This window comes from Muntiacus reevesi, chromosome 9, assembly GCF_963930625.1.
Source record: "Muntiacus reevesi chromosome 9, mMunRee1.1, whole genome shotgun sequence".
NCBI lineage: Eukaryota > Metazoa > Chordata > Mammalia > Artiodactyla > Cervidae > Muntiacus > Muntiacus reevesi.
The window spans coordinates 10101966-10121781 of NC_089257.1; the positions used below are offsets into that span (position 1 = coordinate 10101966).

General features: G+C 37.5%; 1 non-coding gene and 1 pseudogene across 1 annotated transcript; one reads left to right on the plus strand and one right to left on the minus strand.

Annotated features, from left to right (window-relative positions):
* Positions 1-4547: 4547 nt before the first annotated feature.
* Positions 4548-15310, plus strand: LOC136175549 (olfactory receptor 5M5-like; annotated as a pseudogene).
* Positions 15311-19744: 4434 nt separating this feature from the next.
* On the minus strand, positions 19745-19816 carry TRNAC-GCA (transfer RNA cysteine (anticodon GCA)). The gene has a single exon. It is a non-coding gene; the product is annotated as a tRNA-Cys (tRNA).

Below are 19816 nucleotides of genomic sequence, written 5' to 3' on the forward strand. Positions count from 1 at the left end.
TATAAGCTTTACTTTTTTAGGCACGAAGGGACTAAATGACCTGCCCAAAGTCATTCAGTCACTTAGTAGCACAAAGGGACTTTTATTCCAAATTTTCTCTCTTTCCAATTCATATTGAAGTGGCTAAACCTCTTTTATGTGCATGATAAGTTACTTCAGTCGTGTCTGACTCTTTGTGACCTTATGGACTGTAGCCCATCAGGCTCCTCTGTCCATGGGGTTCTCCAGGCAAGAATACTGGAGTGGGTTACCATGCCACCTCCAGAGGACCTTCCTAACCCAGGATCGAAGCCGCACCTCTTGCTTCTCCTGCTTTGGCTGGTGGGTTCTTTAGGACTAGCACCACCTTAGAAACTCAGCTAAATCCCTTATTATACAACAAACACTGGATGGGATGTTGGGGGTGATGAAGTGACCAGGTTATTGCTATAAATGATCATGGTGGTTGTAATGAGCAAAATAACTAATAACAGCTAATGTGAATTTCTTCTACATGTCCTAATGATAATTAGTGGGTAATATAATAGAACTGTCTTGTTGTTCCATGTAGCAGGCAATTTTGATATGTGGAAGGTTTATTTTGACTGTATTTTATGAATATATGTTTCAGATTGTAAAATACACATATTCATTATAAATGACTAGAAAATAAAAAACAGATGTGAAGAAATAACTTTTATGAGGTATGTGTTCTAAAGCAATGAATGAATTCTCTTTGTGTTTTTAAATACCTCTTCTCAATAATTTTATGTACATATATTATTATAATTGATAAAGCAAAATTGGAATCATGTGCTATATATAAATTTTGAGTTTCATTTGATAGTATAAGGCTTACATTTCAAAGATACTAGTTTTGATGAGCACCACTTTTAATGCAGTTCATAGTAACAATTAAATCACACTAACTTAGTTACAAAAATAATTGAACATATTAATTGTAGAAAAACAAAGAAATACCAAAAATGTGTAAAACATAATGTTTTCCCTGTTTTTTTAAATTAATTAATTTATTTTAACTGGAGGCTAATTACTTTATAATATTATAGTGAGTTTTGCCATACATTGACATGAATCAGCCATGGGTGTATATGTGTTCCCCATCCTGAACTCACCTCCCATCTCCCTCCCCATCCTATCCCTCGGGGTCATCCCAGTACACCAACCCTGAGCACCCTGTCTCATGCATTGAACCTGGACTGGAGATCTCTTTCATATATGATAATATACATATTTCAAAAAATATTTCAGAAAACCAAATGTACAGTAACCGTTACCAAGGGAACAAGGGATTAATAAGGGTCACAAGGTCAGGAGGCAATCCATATCTCAAGAAAGAGGATCGAAACTAAGCAGTTTTGTCATAAAGAGAATGTTTACTGAAGCAGACCCAAGCCTGCCTCACTCAATGACCTCAGTCCTGGGAGCAGCTTGATGCTCCCCTGATGAGGAACAGAGGGTTTATGAGAAACAGCACGTAGGAATCCTCCTGTTAAACATCCCCTGACAATTCTCCCTTATTTATTTATAATATTTTACAAAGAGTTCTGACCATTTGAGTTTGTTTAGTTTTAACAACTTTTGCATGAAGGCAATGATAAACGACACATATAATTGTCAAGATAATCACCAAAATTACAATTCCAGGTCCTTTGCTGTGAGTAATGCTTTGAAACCATCTGCATGGTCTAGCCCAGATAATTGATCAGCTAGTTGTTCAGCTAAAGTTTCCAAATTAGTGGAAGAGGGCAGATTTTTCAAAAAGGTATCAAAGATTTCTTTCTGTAATAATTGTACATCCAGAGAGGCATTATCATATATGTTTTGTAAATGAAATTTGATTTGTTCCCAGTTGTAGGCACTATTATTGAATTGAACAGGAGTAACGCAAAATTGAGTAGAATTCCAAACACATTTTAGAATCACCTGTTTTAGTGCATCTGTTAATTGATCTCCAACCCGTTTGAAGGCTGTTTTTAGTTCCTGTATTTCATCTTGAATATCTCCATCTATCTGAGCCTGAGTGGCCCACATAGCATGGGCATCTTTACTCCAATTTTGGATAAAAATATGGGTTTGAACTGAGGTTTGTAAGGCAACACCAGTGACAGCAGCAGTGGTGCAAATAGCTATTAATCCAAAAATGCTAAAAATCAGCCATCCGATGAATCGTTTAGCTCACTGGAGCAATTTAGTAAGTAACCGGGAAGCAGGTCCAGCCATGGGACCTTCTTCTCAGGGCCACTGGAGATTTATTGGTAACCACGGATTATATCAAGATTGAAGAATCAAAAGCGAGTCATTTCTCAAGGAAATGGAGGAGTTAAGACAAGTATATAATTTGCAATTTATGCAAGTTACAGAACGTAAAATCTTATTGAATTGTAGATTTCCTATAGCTACAACAAAAGGAAGTGGAACACAGGCTTGTATAAAATATGATTGATTAGAGCGAAACAAATAATTGCTACGACTACGACTGGTCCCTGTGAAATGTCCGGTCCAAGGCCCAGGTTCTTCAGTGCTTGCAGCAAGCTTCCAGATGCCCCATTGCTCAGGACCAACCTGTTTATCGAAGAGCATTCGGGGACAAAGGGGGGCCATTCCACCCTCAGGCCACCCAAGAAGTCCTTTGTGGTGGCAATGCTCCTCTGTGATATTAGTAACCTTCCATACTACTTGAGTAACATAATCACACACAGTGCTGTTAATATCACCTGAGCAGTTAGATAACCACACCCCATGGGGTCCCCAATCGACAGCTGTTTGATTAGCCATAAACATTAATTTTCCTGATTTGGCCTGACATTTGTCCCAATGAACAGGAGTATATTTAAAGTTCTGATTAGTAAACCCTTTGCATAGTGTTTTTTGTTCTTTCCCTAACTCGTTCCCTAAAGTTTCAGTAGTATAAACATGGTTCACAGACAAAGAAAGGGCAGTAAATAATCCAAGCAAAGTTCAAAAGTCCTCTTTTGGAGGCAGGGAGATAGCCCAAGTTTGTCGGCTAACGTTTATGCATAGTTCTGCTGGGCCCATACACAAAGGAAGGACTTCATAACCTAGAGAGAGATGAGTTAGTTCCCCTTCTTCTTCAGGGTGTGAGGGTCCTTGAAGGCCCCAGGGAGAAGGCATATGTATGGAGTCATTGGTTAATACAATTGGTCCTCTCTCTATCCATTCTACAACCTGAAGTAAAGGGGGGGTGGGTATGTGAGCCCAATAAGTGTGATTAATTAGTTCGGTTCCAGCAGGGGAGGCACAAGCAAGCAGAGCAAGCAGGGCAGCGAAAATATTTTCAGGCTTCCGAGGCATTCCCTGTTGAGAAATGAGATGTTCTGCTTGGTTAGTAAGGGTTTTTATTTGTCCCCAAGAGGGGAGATCATAAGGTTGATGCCGCCGAGCGCAATGCCTTCTGGAGAGCTTTAGAGCCGCCGTAGCCCGTATTGGAATTTCTTCCTCCTGGGGTTTTGTTGTCTCCTCTCTATCTTGAAGGCCGGGGCCCCCTTGGCTCGGATCTTCTGAAGAGGAAGCCATGTGAGTTCGTTGGATCCATCTGGGGAAATACAAGCATACCCCTTTCCCTCTAAGATTAACTTTCCAGATTTCCGTTGTTTATTTAACCCGTCTTGGTACCAGACAGGCAGAGGAAGAGAAAGTGAAGTCGCTCAGTCGTGTCCGACTCTTTGCGACCCCATGGACTGTAGCCTACCAGGCTTCTCCGTCCATGGGATTCTCCAGGCAAGAGCACTGGAGTGGGTTGCCATGAGGAAGCGAAGAGTCCTTCAATTCCTTGAAATGCTTTTCTGCTCTTGTCAAGATATCCCCTTGTGGTGTTTAAAAAAATTAAAACAAATAAAGCTGTATTAACCAAAGTTACAGGTTTAGAAAATATCATGTTGGAATTTGGTAAAGTCTGCTTTAGATAAGGAAGACAGCAGTGATCTTGTGTATTTCCCCTTTTTAAACTTTTTTATTTGTAATTTTAGTGTGTGATGTGCTCGTTCGACTATGCCTTGTGCCTGTGGGTTACAAGGAATGCCTGTAATATGTTTAATGGAAAAGGACTGTAGAAATTGTGTGAAATATCTAGAAGTGTAGGCAGAGCCATTGTGTGTATTAATAGAAATAGCAGTTCCCATTATAGCAAAGCAGGCTATTAGGTGAGTTATAACGTGTTGTGTAGCTTCACCATGAAGAGGTGTGGCCCATAGAAAAGAAGAATTGGTGTCAATACAGACATGTAGGAAGGAAGATGGAGAAAGTTCAGGGCAGTGAGTTACATCCATCTGCCATAGTTCATTAGGTTGCAATCCCCGAGGATTAATACCTTGTGCAAAGGGTCGAAGATGTAGGGGTGTACAAGTAGAGGAATTATTAGTAATTTCTCTAGCCTGGTAGTATGGGATTTTCCATAGCTGGTGTAGGGAGCCAGCATTGTTGTGCAACAGAGCATGTTGTTCTTCCCAAGTAGCAAAAGAAACAAGTTTATCAGTCTGTTCATTACCATGAGTCATAGGACCAGGAAGGGAAGAATGTGCCCGAATATGGGTAATATAATCAGGCGAAGTGCAGTTTCTAATAATGGATTGTAATTTTAAAAAAAAAGTTTGTTAAATAATAGGCATATTGGAGTTTATGGTAGAGATTTCTATATTTTTCAATACAAAAACTGAATATAAGGAATCAGAGACTATTAATGGGGTAAGGATGTAGGCAAATAACTTGAATAAGAGCATATAATTCATTTTGCTGAGCAGAATGGAATTTAGTGTAAAAGACTTTATATTCTTTGAGAGACCAGAATGAGGCTTTGGCATTTTTAGTCACATCTATATAGAAAACTTCAGCTTGTGGTATAGTGTGAGCTGACAATGTGGGAAATGATACATTCAGTACTTTTGAAGAAATTCCATAGCTTGTTAGATGGATAATGAAGTGAAATTTCTTCAAAATATTCCAGAAAGTCTATTTGAAAATCGGTGGAATTTTGTAATGCGTTCTCAAATTGAGATTTACTGATAGGTATTATTACAATTTTATGAGGATCAGAGCCAATTAGAGTTTTACTTCTATTTATTCCACTGATAATTATGAGAGCAATTAAATCAAGGTAGGGCGTAAGTGACTTTATTCCTCTAAAATGAGTATAAATCCATTCTGCTGGGTGTTCTTGTTGGGCAAGAAGTCCTGTGGGAGAATGAAGAGAGGGGGGTATAAATAATTCTAAAGGTAGATTTAGTCTGATGCGAGTAAGAAACTGTTTTTGTAATTTATTTTGCACTAAATAGAGTTCCTCTCGTGCCTCTTGAGAAAGTGAACGAGAGCTATCTAAAGTAGAATCTCCTTTCAAAATATTAAATAGATTAGTCAGTTGATAATTAGCAATGTGTAATGAGGGTCTAATCCAATTTATATCATCTAAGAGTTTTTGAAAATCATTTAAAGTTGATAATTTATCATCATGAATCTGAGTTAATTGAGGAATAATATGTTGTCTATTAACAATAAATCCTAAGTAATGGTGAGGTAGAGGTTTGAATTTTTTCAAGGGCAATGATTAACCCAGAGTTTTTTAAGTATTGTTAAGCTATATCAAACACGTGTTGCATTTCTAAAACAGATGGAGCCGAAAACAATATATCATTCATATAATGAATAACAAGAAAGTCAGGAAATTGTTTTCTCACAGGCTCAAGGGCTTTAGCCACGTAGTATTGGCACATGGTGGGAGAATTCATCATTCCTTGAGGCAGTAAAGTTCATTGATATCGTTTATGAGGTCCAATGTGATTAGGAAAAAGGAGAGAGAAAGCCAATCTCTCTCGGTCTGAAGGGTGTAAAGGTATATATATAAAAAGCAATCTTGTAAATCAATAATAATAATGTGCCAATTTTGAGGAATAGTAGTAGGTGATGGGATTCCTGGTTATAATGCACTCATAGGTTTCATAGATGCATTAACTTTTCTAAGGTCTGTTAAGAGGTGCCATTTCCCGGTCAGGGAAGATATTCAATTTATAATGTCATCTCAGATTCTATGGCAGTTCAAAAAGCGGGACAAAATTGCTCAATTACTTCTTTTGCCTTACACGTCTGTTAACTCCTCTAATAATGTATGGACAGGCAGATTTGGCAGTACAGATTAAAAACAATCCTCATGGACATCATTGGTATCTGAATATGCCTGACCAAATATAAATATCACAATTAACGGTAAAAGATTTTCTGGTCTCCTCGACACTGGATCTGATATTACTATTATTTCCAAACACTTATGGCCCAAATCCTGGCCTATACAAAAAGTCTCTTGCCAAATTACAGGAATTTCTCAAACTAAAGTACAAGAAGTCTATCAAAGTGCTCAAATATACCCATGTGAGGGACCAGAATGCCAACCTGCAACATTAAGACCTTATGTGATAAATGCAGCCCTTAATCTAATAGGAAAGGGCTTACTTATGCAATGGCAGACTCAGATATACATTCCACATTTTTCCTAGAGGCCACTGCTCATTTAACAAACAAAGCAATTATTAAAATAACTTGGAAGAATGACTAGCCTATTTGGACAGAGCAGTGGCCCCTTATGGAAGAAAACTTACAGGCTGCTAAAGAACTTATAGACATACAATTAGAATTGAAACATATTGAGGAATCTTGCTCTCCTTGGAACTCTCCTATTTTTGTTATAAAAAAGAAATCTAACACTTCCTCTGCAATTTTCTGGAAGAGTTTGAGGAGGATAGGTGTTAGCTCTTCTCTAAATGGTAGAATGGTAAAATTTTTTTGCTAGAATTCAGCTGTGAAGCCATCTGGTCCTGGGCTTTTGTTTGTTGGAAGATTTCTGATTATAGTTTCAATGTCTGTGCTTGTGATGGGTCTGTTAAGATTTTCTATTTCTTCCTTGGTCAGTTTTGGAAAGCTATGCTTTTCTAAGAATTCATCCATTTCTTCCAAGTTGTCGATTTTATTGTCATATAGCTGCTGATAGTAGTCTCTTATGATCCTTTGTATTTCTGTGTTGTCTGTTGTGATGTCTCCATTTTCATTTCTAATTTTGTTGATTTTATTCTTCTCCCTTTTTTTCTTGATGAGTCTGGCTAATGGTTTGTCTATTTTATTTATCTTCTCAAAGAACCAGCTTTTAGTTTTGTGGATTTTTGCTATAGTCTCCTTTGTTTCTTTTTTTCATTTATTTCTGCCCTAATTTTTATGATTTCTTTCCTTCTCCTAACCCTGGGGTTCTTCTTTTCTTCTTTTTCTAGTTGCTCTAGGTGTAGAGTCAGTTTTTTTTTTTTTTTATTTGATTTTATTCTTATTTCTTGAGGTAAGCTTGTATTGCTATGAACCTTCCCCTTAGAACTGCTTTTACTGAATCCCATTGTTTTGGGTTGTGTTTTCATTTTCATTCGTTTCTGCATATTTTGATTTTTTTTTCCTATTTCTTCTGTGATTTGTTGGTTATTTAGAAGTGTGTTGTTTAGCCTCTATATATGTTTGCATTTTTAATAGGTTTTTATTTTCCCCTGTAGTTGACGTCTAATCTTACCACACTGTGCTCAAAAAAGAGGCTTGAAGTGATTTCCTTTTTTTTTTTTTTAATTTCCCAAGGCTAGATTTATGGCCCAGGATGTTGTCAATCCTAGAGAAGGTTCCCTGTGCCCTTGACAAAAAGGTGAAATTTATTTTCTTTTTTTTGGGGGTGGGGGGGGAGGGGTGGCGGTGAAACGTCCTATCAACATCAATTAGGTCCAACTGGTTCATTAAATCATTTAAAGTTTGTGTTTCCTTGCCAGTGTTCTGTTTAGTTGATCTATCCATTGGTGTGAGTGGGGTATTAAAGTCTCCCACTATTATTGTTACTGTTAATTTCCCCTTTCATTCTTGTTAGCATTTGCCTTACATATTGTGGTGCTCCTATGTTGGGTGCATATATATTTATAATTGCTATGTTTTCTTCTTGGATTGATCCTTTGATCATTATGTAGTGTCCTTCTTTGTCTCTTTTCACAGCCTTTATTTGAAAGTCTATTTTAGCTGATATGAATATTGCTACTTCTGCTTTCTTTTGGTCTCCATTTGCATGAAATAACGTTTTCCAGCCCTTCACCTTCAGTCTGTATGTGTTCCTTGTTTTGAGGTGGGTCTCTTGTAGACAGTATATATAGGGGTCGTATTTTTGTATCCATTCAGCCAGTCTTTGTCTTTTGGTTGGGACATTCAAACCATTTACATTTAAGGTAATTATTGATAAGTATGATCCCATTGCCATTTACTTTGGTGTTTTGGGTTTGAGTTTATGCACCCTTTCTGTGTTTCCTGTCTAGAGTAGATCCTTTAGCATTAGTTGAAGAGCTGGTTTGGTGGTGCTGAATTCTCTCAGCTTTTTCTTGCTGTAAAGCTTTTGATTTCTCCTTCATCTTTGAATGAGATCCTCGCTGGGTACAGTAATCTGGGTTGTAGGCTTTTCTCTTTCATCACTTTAAGTATGTCCTGCCATTCCCTTCTGGCCTGAAGAGTTTCTATTGAAAGATAATAATGGTTCTTTGTGTTTGATCTCTATTAATTTGATTAATATGTGCCTTGGGAAGTTTCTCCTTGGGTTTATCCTGTTTGGGACTCTTTGGGCTTCTTGGACTTGGATGGCTATTTCCATCACCATTTTAGGGAACTTTTCAACTATTATCTCCTCAAGTTTTTTCTCATGGCCTTTCTTTTTGTCTTCTTCTTCTGGGACTCCTATGATTTGAATGTTGGGGCATTTGACACTGTCCCAGAGGTCTCTGAAGTTGTCCTCATTCCTTTTAATCTTTTTTTTTTTCTTTTTTCCTCTCTGCTTCATTTACTTCCACCATTCTATCTTCCACCTACTAATCTTATCTTCTGTTTCAGTTACTCTACTGTTGATTCCCTCCAGAGTGCTTTTGATCTCAGTTATTGCATTATTCATTACTGATTCATTTATTTCTTCTAGATGCTTGTTAAACATTTCTTGCATCTTCTCAATCCTTGTCTCCAGACTATCTATCTGTAACTCCATTTTGCTATCAAGATTTTAGGGTCATTTTACTATCCTTATTCTGAATTCTTTTCCTCTTTTATTTGGTTTGGTGGGCATTTATCATGTTCTTTTACCTGCTGAATATTTCTCTGCCTTTTCATCTTGTTTAGATTGCTGTGTTTGGGGTGGCCTTTCTGTATATGCTGGAAGTCTGTGGTTCTTCTTCATCGTGGAGGATTCCCCCTGTGGGTGGGATTGGACGAGTGGCTCGTCATGGTTTCCTAGTTAATGAAGCTTGTGTCAGTGTTCTGGTGAGTGGAGCTGGATCTCCTCTCTCTGGAGTGCAATGAAGTGTCCAGTAGTGAGGTCTGAGGTGTCTGTGGGTTTGGTGTGACTTTTGGCCGCCTGTATTTTAATTCTTAGGGTTATGTTCCTGCATTGTGGAGGATTAGCTTGGTATGTCTTGCTCTGAAACTTGTTGGCTTTTAGATGGGGCTTGGTTTCAGTGTAGGTATGGAGGCTTTTGGATTAGTCCTTGTCAATTAATGTTCCCTGGAGTCAGGAGTTTTCTGGTGTTCTCAAGTTTTGGATTTAAGCCTCCTGCCTCTAGTTTTCAGTCTTATTCTTACAGTAGCCTCAATACTTCTCCATCCATGTCACACTGATGATAAAACATCTCCTTTCAAAGAGATTGGGCTGCCTTTCTGTGTGCTTGGTGTCCTCTGCCAGCATTCAGAAGTTGTTTTGTGGAATTTGCTCAGCATCCAAATGATCTTTTGATGAAATTGTGGGGGAGAAAGTGGCCTCCCCATCTTATTCCTCTGCCACCTTAGGACCTCCATCCTTGTTTAGTGAAAGATTTTTTAAATTCTGCAATGCTTTAAAATTTTCAAGAATTTCATACACATGATTTTACATATTCTTATAATAACTCAATTTCCCCCTAACCCTATATTGCCTTTCCCCACTTCCCTCTCCCCACTGGTAGCCAAAATTTGGTTTCTATATTTGTGAGTTTGCTTCCTTTTTGTTTACTTCACAATTTATTATATTTTTGATATTCCACATATATGTCATATCATACAACATTTGTGTGTTTTCTCTTTCTGCATTATTTTAGCAGTTTAATGCCCTCCAAGTGAATCCATGTTCTCACAAACAGCAAAACTGCATTCATATACAATAAGTCCTTTACATATGAACCTTCAAGCTCTGAATTTTCAAAGATGTGAACGTGTTGCTCACATGTCAAATCACATAAGTTAGTTCTCGTGACGGGTGTACATTCTGTGTGTAAATCCTCTACATGTGGGTGCACTTTTGTGTATTCTACTGTACAGTAGTGTTCAGTATCTTTTTTGAAAAGACATCCAGAGGCAAGTGTAAACACAGTGTTGATTTTGAAGGACACTTCAGATCCTCTCTATAGATTTCCACTTAACTACACTGGTTTGATGAGTGAAAATATATGGCATGATGAAAAAGATCATTGCAGGTGCCTCGTCATCAATAGCAATGTCCTTTTCTGCTCTGTGTAGTTGACACCCTTGTCCATCTCAATCAGAGATGCTGCTTGGTTATGTCAAAGGGGAGGAGGGAGCAAGAATTATCTCACTATTCTGCTTGCCCAGGTGGCTCTAATTCTCAAGAAAGGGATAGAGAAGCATGTCTAAGCCTCATTCTCATAACCAGTTTTATCTGCAATAATGCTGGTATTTTAGCTGATACAGAATCCACCTGCAATGCAGGAGACCCCGGTTCAATTACTGGGTCAGGAAGTTCCCCTGCGGAAGGAGTAGGCTACCTACTCCAGTGTTCTTGGGCTTTCCTCATGACTCAGAGAGTAAAGAATCTGCCTGCAATGCAAAGATCTGGGTACAACCCCTGGATTGGAAAGATCCACTGAAGGAGGCCATGGCAACCCACTCTAGCATTCTTGCCTGGAGAATCCCCATGGACAGAGGTGCCTGGTAGGCGACAGTCCATGAAGTCACAAAGAGTCAGACCCAAACATAGAGTCCTTGACAGGGTGCTTGGCACCTTATTAAAAAAAAAAAAAAAAAAAAAAGGGTCAGGCCTATTGAGTGAATAAGCACAGCACAATGCTAATAATGTTAACCTCTGACTCCTGTGTGTGGTCTACAAGTGGTCCAGGACCCAGAAGGATGATGATTCAATGGCCCTTTTAGTATCCAGCAATGGTTAAGCCAGAAATATCACTTTAGTCATTTGGTCTGAGTCAGGGATGTGAGACAAAAATAAAATCCTACTCAGATGTTTTAACTGAAGAGAATTTAATGGAAATAATTTAATTTAATAAGGAGAATACTGGCAGTGTTAAATAAATCAGCCCAAGAACTTGAAGTATCTGGAGGCTAAGTTCATAAGGCAATTTTTGTACGAGTCCTGAAGCAGTCAACACAAAGGCCTCTGTCAGGATTCTAGTGTCATGAGATCCAGGAAGAGCATGCCAGGTCACCTTTTCAACACACACCTTAGCAGGAATTTTCCTTGAAAAGATGCAGCCAACTTAACACTTCATTGTGAAACTGGGAGAAAATCAAATTTGGATACTTTTCTCTTCTTCTTATTTCTGTTATGCTCCTGGTTTCTCCCATTGACCTAACTCAGATGGAAACTAGACACTCAAGGAGCCCTATGGATGGAATTTAAGGATTAAGCTCCAGGTAGACACTTCCCAAATAAATAAATAAATAAATAATAAAACCTGTAAGGATGGTCTAGACTGATAAAAGAAGCATCATTAGCACATTTATATTATCTATATATCCATGGTGTTCCCTTTGCTAGGTATTTATTATTATAACAATTTAAAATATAAAGAGCAAGGTTCAGAATCAATAAATAAGTAGTTCAAATGCAGCAAAATTATCTGACTGATGGTTTTCCTATATCATTCAGTCTTCTATCTGCATGAGAATTTATTAACTTCCCCAAGCCAAGTCTCAAAATAGCAATACATTTATTCATAAGTTAAAAAAAATTGAGTCCCATTAGTATACCATTTCAGAAGATTTAATTCCCTGAAGATACTGGGAAGAGGCAAAAATCATGTCCTCAGTGGGCTTAACATTCTAAAAAGAGTAAATCACTCATGGTGGTTTAAAGTCTAGATGATTTTCTGTGAGAAATAATTGAGCCCTAGGGTGCTGATCCCTCTGTGGCAATTCTGGTATAAATTCCTCAGCTTGTTCATATCGGTGCTGTCACTGGGAAATCACTCTTCTTTCACCGGCAGGACTAGGTACTGAACAGTTTGCTGTGCTGTATGCTTAGTCACACACTCGTGTTTGACTCTTTGTGACCCCATGGACGGTAGCCCACCGGACTTCTCTGTCCATGAGGATGCTCCAGGCAGGAATACTGGAGTGGGTTGCCATGGCCTCCTCCAGGGGATTTTCCCAATCCAGGGGTCAAATCCAGGTCTTCTGCACTGCAGGCGTATTCTTTACCATCTGAGCCGCCAGGAAAGCCCAAGAATACTGGTGTGGGTAGCCTATCCCCTCTCCAGGGGATCTTCTGAACCCTGCAATCAAAATGTGATCTCCTGAGTTGCAGGCATATTCTTTACCAGCTAAGCAATATTTTATTTTTCTCATAGTACAAATATTTATAAATATACCATGGAGTGGTATCACAATGGCCAAAGAAATACATCAAAGGCCACAAAACAGAGCCTCAGGTTGAGAGTGTCTGTCAAGAATACAAAGCTCTATAGTGCCCAGAGCCATTTCTGTCCACTTCTCTCTAAGATTACCTTGCCAAGTCAATTTTTCTCATCAGATGGCCAAAATATTGGAGGTTCAGCTTCAGCATCAGTCCTTCCAATGATTTTTCAGTACTGATTTCTTTTAGGATGAACTGGTTGGATCTCCTTGCAGTCCAAGGGACTCTCAAGAGTCTTCTCCAACACCACAGTTCAAAAACACCAATTCTTAGGTGCTCAACTTTCTTTATGGTCCAACTCTTATATCCATACCTGACTACTGGAAAACCCATACCTTGGACTAGACAGACCTTTATCAGCAAAAGAATGTTTCTACTTTTTAATATGGTGTCTAGGATCATCAGATTTTCTTCCAAGGATATGGTCTCTTTATCATGTACAAAAGTTGAGAAATACACTTTATGATTTCTTACATACTGTCTCAGTTTTATAAAAAATATGATTATTATTATCAGTGTGACCTTTACAGATCTCAAATTGAATCCCTGTCATACAGTTTATTCTTACTTTTTGATAGAGTTAAAATGAGGTAAAGTTGCAAAAAAATTTTTACAGTTTGGGGATGGATGTGTCAAGCATTTTTTTAAAAATTGTCTTTTCCTCAAAGGGAAATTTTTAATACATAATTTTATCCTGATTATTCCCTCATTTAATATTTAATACCACTAATAAATATGGATATATACAAATAATCACCTATTGTTTATGTACTATATTTTTACCTGCATTTATACAAAAACACCATTTACTTTTGTGTCCCATGAGCCAATTGCTGCTCCTGCCAAGTCAATTATTGTCCTAAATAATTGGCTGAAATATACAGAGGTAAGGATAGCCTGGGATATCTTACTGAAGTAAGATTTGGTTATGTGAGGGCAACCTGAGGTAGGCAAGTGTGGATAAAATGAACATGCATCACAGGACTGCCTAGAAAATAACCTCGAGGTTAGAGTGGCAAGTAGACAGACACTGGTTCTATAAAGATCTATCTGTTCCATTTCCCTAAATCAATCACCCGTGGGGGAAAAACAATGAATTTCAATTGTTGACACTTCAGACACTGCATCATAATTATTCTGAAAACAAAGAATCATAGTTCTAAAGAAAAGCAATATTTAAAGGGTGTGTAAGTGACCAATTCATGATAATGATTTGTAGAAAAGATTTCAGCTTCTTAACTATTAAGAGACTTGCAGAAAAGCATTTGAAATTATGTAAATGTGTTCTATATTAAGTTAAATATTGAAACATCTAGTGCATGATTACTAGGTTATTTCTGGATATTTAAAGACAAATTTGATGAGGAACATTTTTAAAGACTACTGAGTTTCTTATAGTATTGTTTCTGTTTTATGTTTTGTTTTGTTTTGTTTTGGCCATGAGGCATGTGGGATCATAGCTCCCTAAAAGGGGATCACATCTTTGTTCCCTGCATTGGAAAATGCAGTTTTAACTACTGGATCACCTGGAAAGTCCCCTATGTAACTTCTTTATGTCACATGTATTTAGAAGTTTAAAAGGAGCAGGCATTGATGAAATGATGTTATTAATGGAAAATGATTAAAAAAATACATTTTTATTTCATTTACTTTAGACATCATTGGAAGCTGAGCAAACACAATGTTAAAGGAAAACTACACATAAGTGACTGAGTTTATTCTCCTGGGACTGACAGATCGAGTTGAGTTGCAGCCTTTCCTTTTTGCGATCTTCCTAGTCATCTACCTGATCACAGTCATCGGCAATGTGAGCATGATTTTGTTAATCAGAACTGACTCAAAGCTTCAGACTCCAATGTACTTCTTCCTCAGTCATCTCTCCTTTGTAGATCTCTGTTATGCCACCAATGTCATGCCTCAGATGCTGGTCAATCTCTTATCCAGGAGAAAAACCATTTCCTTCCTTGGTTGCTTTATACAGTTTGACTTTTTCATTTCCTTGGGGCTCACAGATAGCTATATGCTCACAGCAATGGCTTATGACCGTTACATGGCCATCTGCAAACCCTTGTTATATGGCATCAAAATGTCCCGATGTGTCTGCCTCTCTCTCGTTGCTGCATCTTATATTTATGGCTTTGCAATGGTCTTGCACAGACCATCTTGATGCTCCGCCTCACCTTCTGTGGACCTAATGAAATCAACCACTTCTACTGTGCAGACCCACCTCTCCTAGTCCTGGCCTGCTCAGACACTTATGTCAATGAAACTGCCATGTTCGTGGTGGCTGGTTCCAACCTCATGTTTTCTCTCACCATCATCCTCGTCTCCTATATTTTCATATTTACAGCCATTCTGCAAATGCGTTATCCAGAAGGGAGGCGCAAGGCCTTCTCCACCTGTGGGTCTCATCTGACAGTTGTCACCATGTTTTATGGGACACTGTTCTGGATGTATCTGAGGCCGCCTTCTGAGGCATCTGTAGAACAGACCAAAATTGCAGCTGTGTTTTATATCTTTCTGAGTGCTATGCTAAACCCTTTGATCTACAGCCTTCGGAACAAAGATGTTAAGAGAGCAATAAGGAGAGTGATTCAAGAGAAATTGTTTGTCAATTAGGTACACATTTGGCCAGAGGTATGTAATATATCTGTATTCTCTGACCGATTAGAAAGAATTTTAAATTAATAAGTCACTTTTTGTCATTGACTTATTTTTACCTTTTGCAATTCACTTACGAAATGTGGAAGAATGTGTCAGATCATTAGCTTGTGTCACTTCAGTGTATTTGAAATGAATACCACATGGGAATCCAATGACAAGACCAGACAGCATTATTATTTTTGTAATATTAATAAATGACAGATAATTCTGTGCACAATATTCAGAAAGGTAGAAAGTTATAAAAGACAGAATTACCAATGATGCTAAGACAATGCCAATTTGTTTGATTTGAGGGGTTTAAAAATTTCCAAATTATTTTCCAAAACTTGTCAATCATATAAGGAGGAACGTTTTTGGTTTAGTTGGTTGGTTCTTTCCTTTGTTCACATCATATGACCAAGAAGATTTTTGGGTATCTTAAATCATTACTCTAAGGACTATATTTAGATATTAGTACTGGTCTAACAGAATCCTCATTGATTAAATGTTTGACAGAAAGGCCAAATTTCCTTTAGTTTTTTTTTAAAATATTTCTTTTGATTTTTTTTTTTTTACCAATATACCTCCAGCACTAACTTATTATTGGCTTTCACTTTTTTTGTGTGTGTATGCACTGTTAACAGCTCACAGACAAAAATAGTGAATAGTATAAAGAGCACTTTTCAAAGCATAGCTAATCATCATTAAGTTTTCACACAATGACACTTTGTTTCAAATTTGCACAAATCTCCATGTCGTGGACCTGACTGCTCACCTTGGCATCTCCCCCTGGGACATACAGGTTGGGGAAGCTCACGATGCTGGAAAACTCAGAAGAGACGAGAGTTGAGCAGAACTTGGTTCTGTTAGGTCAATCGAGTTGATTTTTCTTTAACTGATTTATAACTGCTTTGTAATTTTAAGTTTCAGGAATGCACCATTTGAAAGTCACCCAGTTGTGTCCGACTCTCTGTGATCCCGTGGACTGTAGTCTGCCAGGCTCTTCTGTCCATGGGGATTCTCCAGGCAAGAATACTCAAGTGGGTTGACATGCCCCTCTCTAGGGGATCTTCCAAACCCAGGGATCGAACCCAGGTCTCCCGCATTGCGGGCAGATTCTTTAGTGTCTGAGCCACCAGAGAAGCCTGGTGTTCAGCATAGTAATTTACAATTTTTAGAACTGTTAAAGAGGCTTTTCTGGTTGGCTCAGTGGTAAAGGATCTGCTTGCAGTGCAGGCAACTCAGAAAATACAGGTTTCAGAACTGGGTTGGTAAGATCCACTGGCGGAGGAAATGTTTAAAAAACAGTAAGAGTGATTCAAGAGAAGTTATTTGCCAAATAGCATAGACATTTTGGTCACAGGTATGTAACATATCCATATTCTCTGATCAGTCAGTGAGCACTTTAAATTAACAAATCATTTTGGCTATTGACTATTCTTTTCCTTTTATAATTCACCTATGAGACTTAGAAGAATGTTACCAAATTGTTAGTTTTGACTCAGTATATTAAAATAATACCACACATATATTAAGACACAAGACCAAACAGCATTGTCACTGCTCTATAAAATTAGCAAAAGGCAGATCATTCTGTCTACATTACCCATAGTCACCAAACATGTGAACTTGCTTGTTGGATTGTTTCTTTTGTATTTTTTATTCAAATTATATAGAAATGAAGATCTTTAGGAATCTCAGGTTATGGCTCCAAGATATATCCTTAGATAATAGTACTGGTTCAATAGAATCCTCATTCATAAGATTGCTGAGTAAATCCTAAATATCCTACAGAATATTTTCATTATATATTTTAAGTGTTTTAATCTATTTATATCCCTATCATAAACTAGTTTTCAGGTTTCATTTTTTTGGTTTTTTTATGAACCATTTCCAGTACACACCCAAAATATGAAGCAACATAAAGACTACCAGTGTCAGGAGAACTAGCAATTAATATATCACACAATGCCACAGTTTTCATCTTTTAGATTTTTATTTTCTCTTGGGGCGTAGTTGATTAACTCAGTTATACCTATTCACGGATCTACACTTTTCCCATTGCTCACCCATTTAGATTACTGTAGAGTACTGAACAGTCTTCCCTGTGTTAACAGCAGAAACTCAGGTCCCGCACCTCTGCATGTCACGGACACGAGTGCTCACCTCTGGCATCGCCTCCTGAAGCGTACCTGGGGAAAGGCTATGACACTGAAGCATGCTTAGAAGAGATGGGGCCTGAGCAGAGCAGGGTCCTATGAAGTCTCTACAGCGAATTTTCTTTTATGAGATCTTCAGTGTCCTTCCAGATGTTTGAATTTTCATACATGAAAATCTAGAATGATGCTGTAGATTTGTAGTTTTTAAAACTATTGAGACTATATTACTAGGTCTTCTCAAGTACTGAACTGGTAGTATTCCTTTTACCATTTATACTTTCTATCCCTTCTGTGATGTGTAAAGTCTAAAGGTTTGATTTGTCTGATATTCACATATATTTAGCTGTTTATTTTTTGTTTGTTTTTATTTGGTTATGTCCAGTATGCTTTATTTTACTTTTTTATTTTGAGAGTCCTTTTGATCACTATTTCTTATTTTATTGTGGATATTGACACTTTTGAATATTTCTGACAACTTAGTTTGTGCTTTTCACAAAGTTCTTTATGCTTTTTCTCCTTTTTATCTACTGTGAATTAAATCATATTTTGCTACTTTCCTTCCTTTTTAATCCTTGTTTGACTATGACACATTCTATTTTCTGCTATTAACAAGCTCCCTTAAATTGTGTGTGCATGCTTGCCTTGACTTAGTCTTGCTTAATCAGTACATCTACTTTGCTATTAAATAATAAGAAGAATGTACAATATTTTAATTATGAATTCATCCTGCTTCTAGCTTATAAACTGTCATTTGTAGGTATAGAATAAATCATTAATAGTAAATTATTTATTAATGAACTTTAAATATTATCTACATTGTATATGATTACAGTTATTATTATATTAAATGGTGATTCAACGTTCATGTTCCTTTAACTTTTGTGACATTTATCAATTTTTCTCTGACTATATGGCACCCACTCTTCATTTATATATCACATTTATATATCACTCTTCATATATATCACACAGTTTTCCCCTGTGTGATATATATCCTTAATCAGTTCTTTCAGTAAGAGTCCCTCTCTATCCATTTATCTGAGAATATGACTTGTCTATTCTCAAAGGACAATTTATTTGGATATGAATGTAGAAAGACAGATACTTGCTTTCAGTATATAAAATATCTTATATTATGGCTTCTTTTTGTTTGACTACTCAGATCGATATATTACCAGATTATTTGTTATTTCTCTGTAGGTGAGATACTATCTTTTTCATTTTCTAATATTGTTTCAGTGTTTGTTGGGATTTAGTTATATTGATACTTTTGCATTTTCATTGCCTCTTTGCTGATCTCTTAACGTCATATCCTCTTAGGATATATTCTCACAATATCATATAACTTTAGTTCATAGAAATTTTAAAACTGCATTTTTAATATTATTATTGTGATTGACTCATGATTATATTATCCCCAGTATTCTCAGCATCATGAGGGCCAGGTCGAAGGTCCTTGTCTAGCTTTGCTCACTGATTTAAAGTCAGAATTTATCACAAAACCTAGAATAGAGATATTCTGAATACATATCACTTGAGTTAATAAACTATCACTATGACCTTAGCATTATAGTTTTTTGAGTAGTGAAAGATCTACTCCCTTTCACTTTCTAACAAAATTTTTGTTCAATCTGAATCATTTAGAATCTGACTGAACAGTTTCTAAGCCTCATGCCTCCTACCATGAAACAGAAACATTTGAAAAACAGAAACCATCTTTGTCCTTTTCTTACATTCTCCATTGACTGCACAGTGGCAAACAGATCTTCTCTGAATATTTGACAACTATGTGGATGGATGAATGAGCAGATTAACTGATAAGTAAATGCCTTTGTACCCAGAGAATGTGCAGCGCGATGTGGACGTGCTGTGTTTCTATTCTAAGCAATACCATATCAAAGACTCATAATCTGTTTGATCTCGGCCTCACAATGTGTTAACTGTAGGTTGCAGGAAAGTCAATTACCCTATACTTGTTCCAGTTTCCTATCTGTAAAATGAAGGTACTTACACTAAGAGCCTACACCATTTGTAAGTTTATCTGAGCTAATGCTTGTGTAGCTATTAAGCCTAAGGCTGGCACATATTGCATACTCAATGCCTACTGAGTGAGTGAGTGAGTGAGTGAAGTCGCTCAGTCGTGTCCGACTCTTTGCGACCCCATGGACTGTAGCCTACCAGGATCCTCCCTCCATGGGATTCTCCAAGCAAGAATACTGGAGTGGGTTGCCATTTCCTTCTCCACGGAATCTTCCCTACTCAGGAATCGAACCTGGGTCCCCTGCATTGCAGGCAGATGCTTTAACCTCTGAGCCACCAGGGA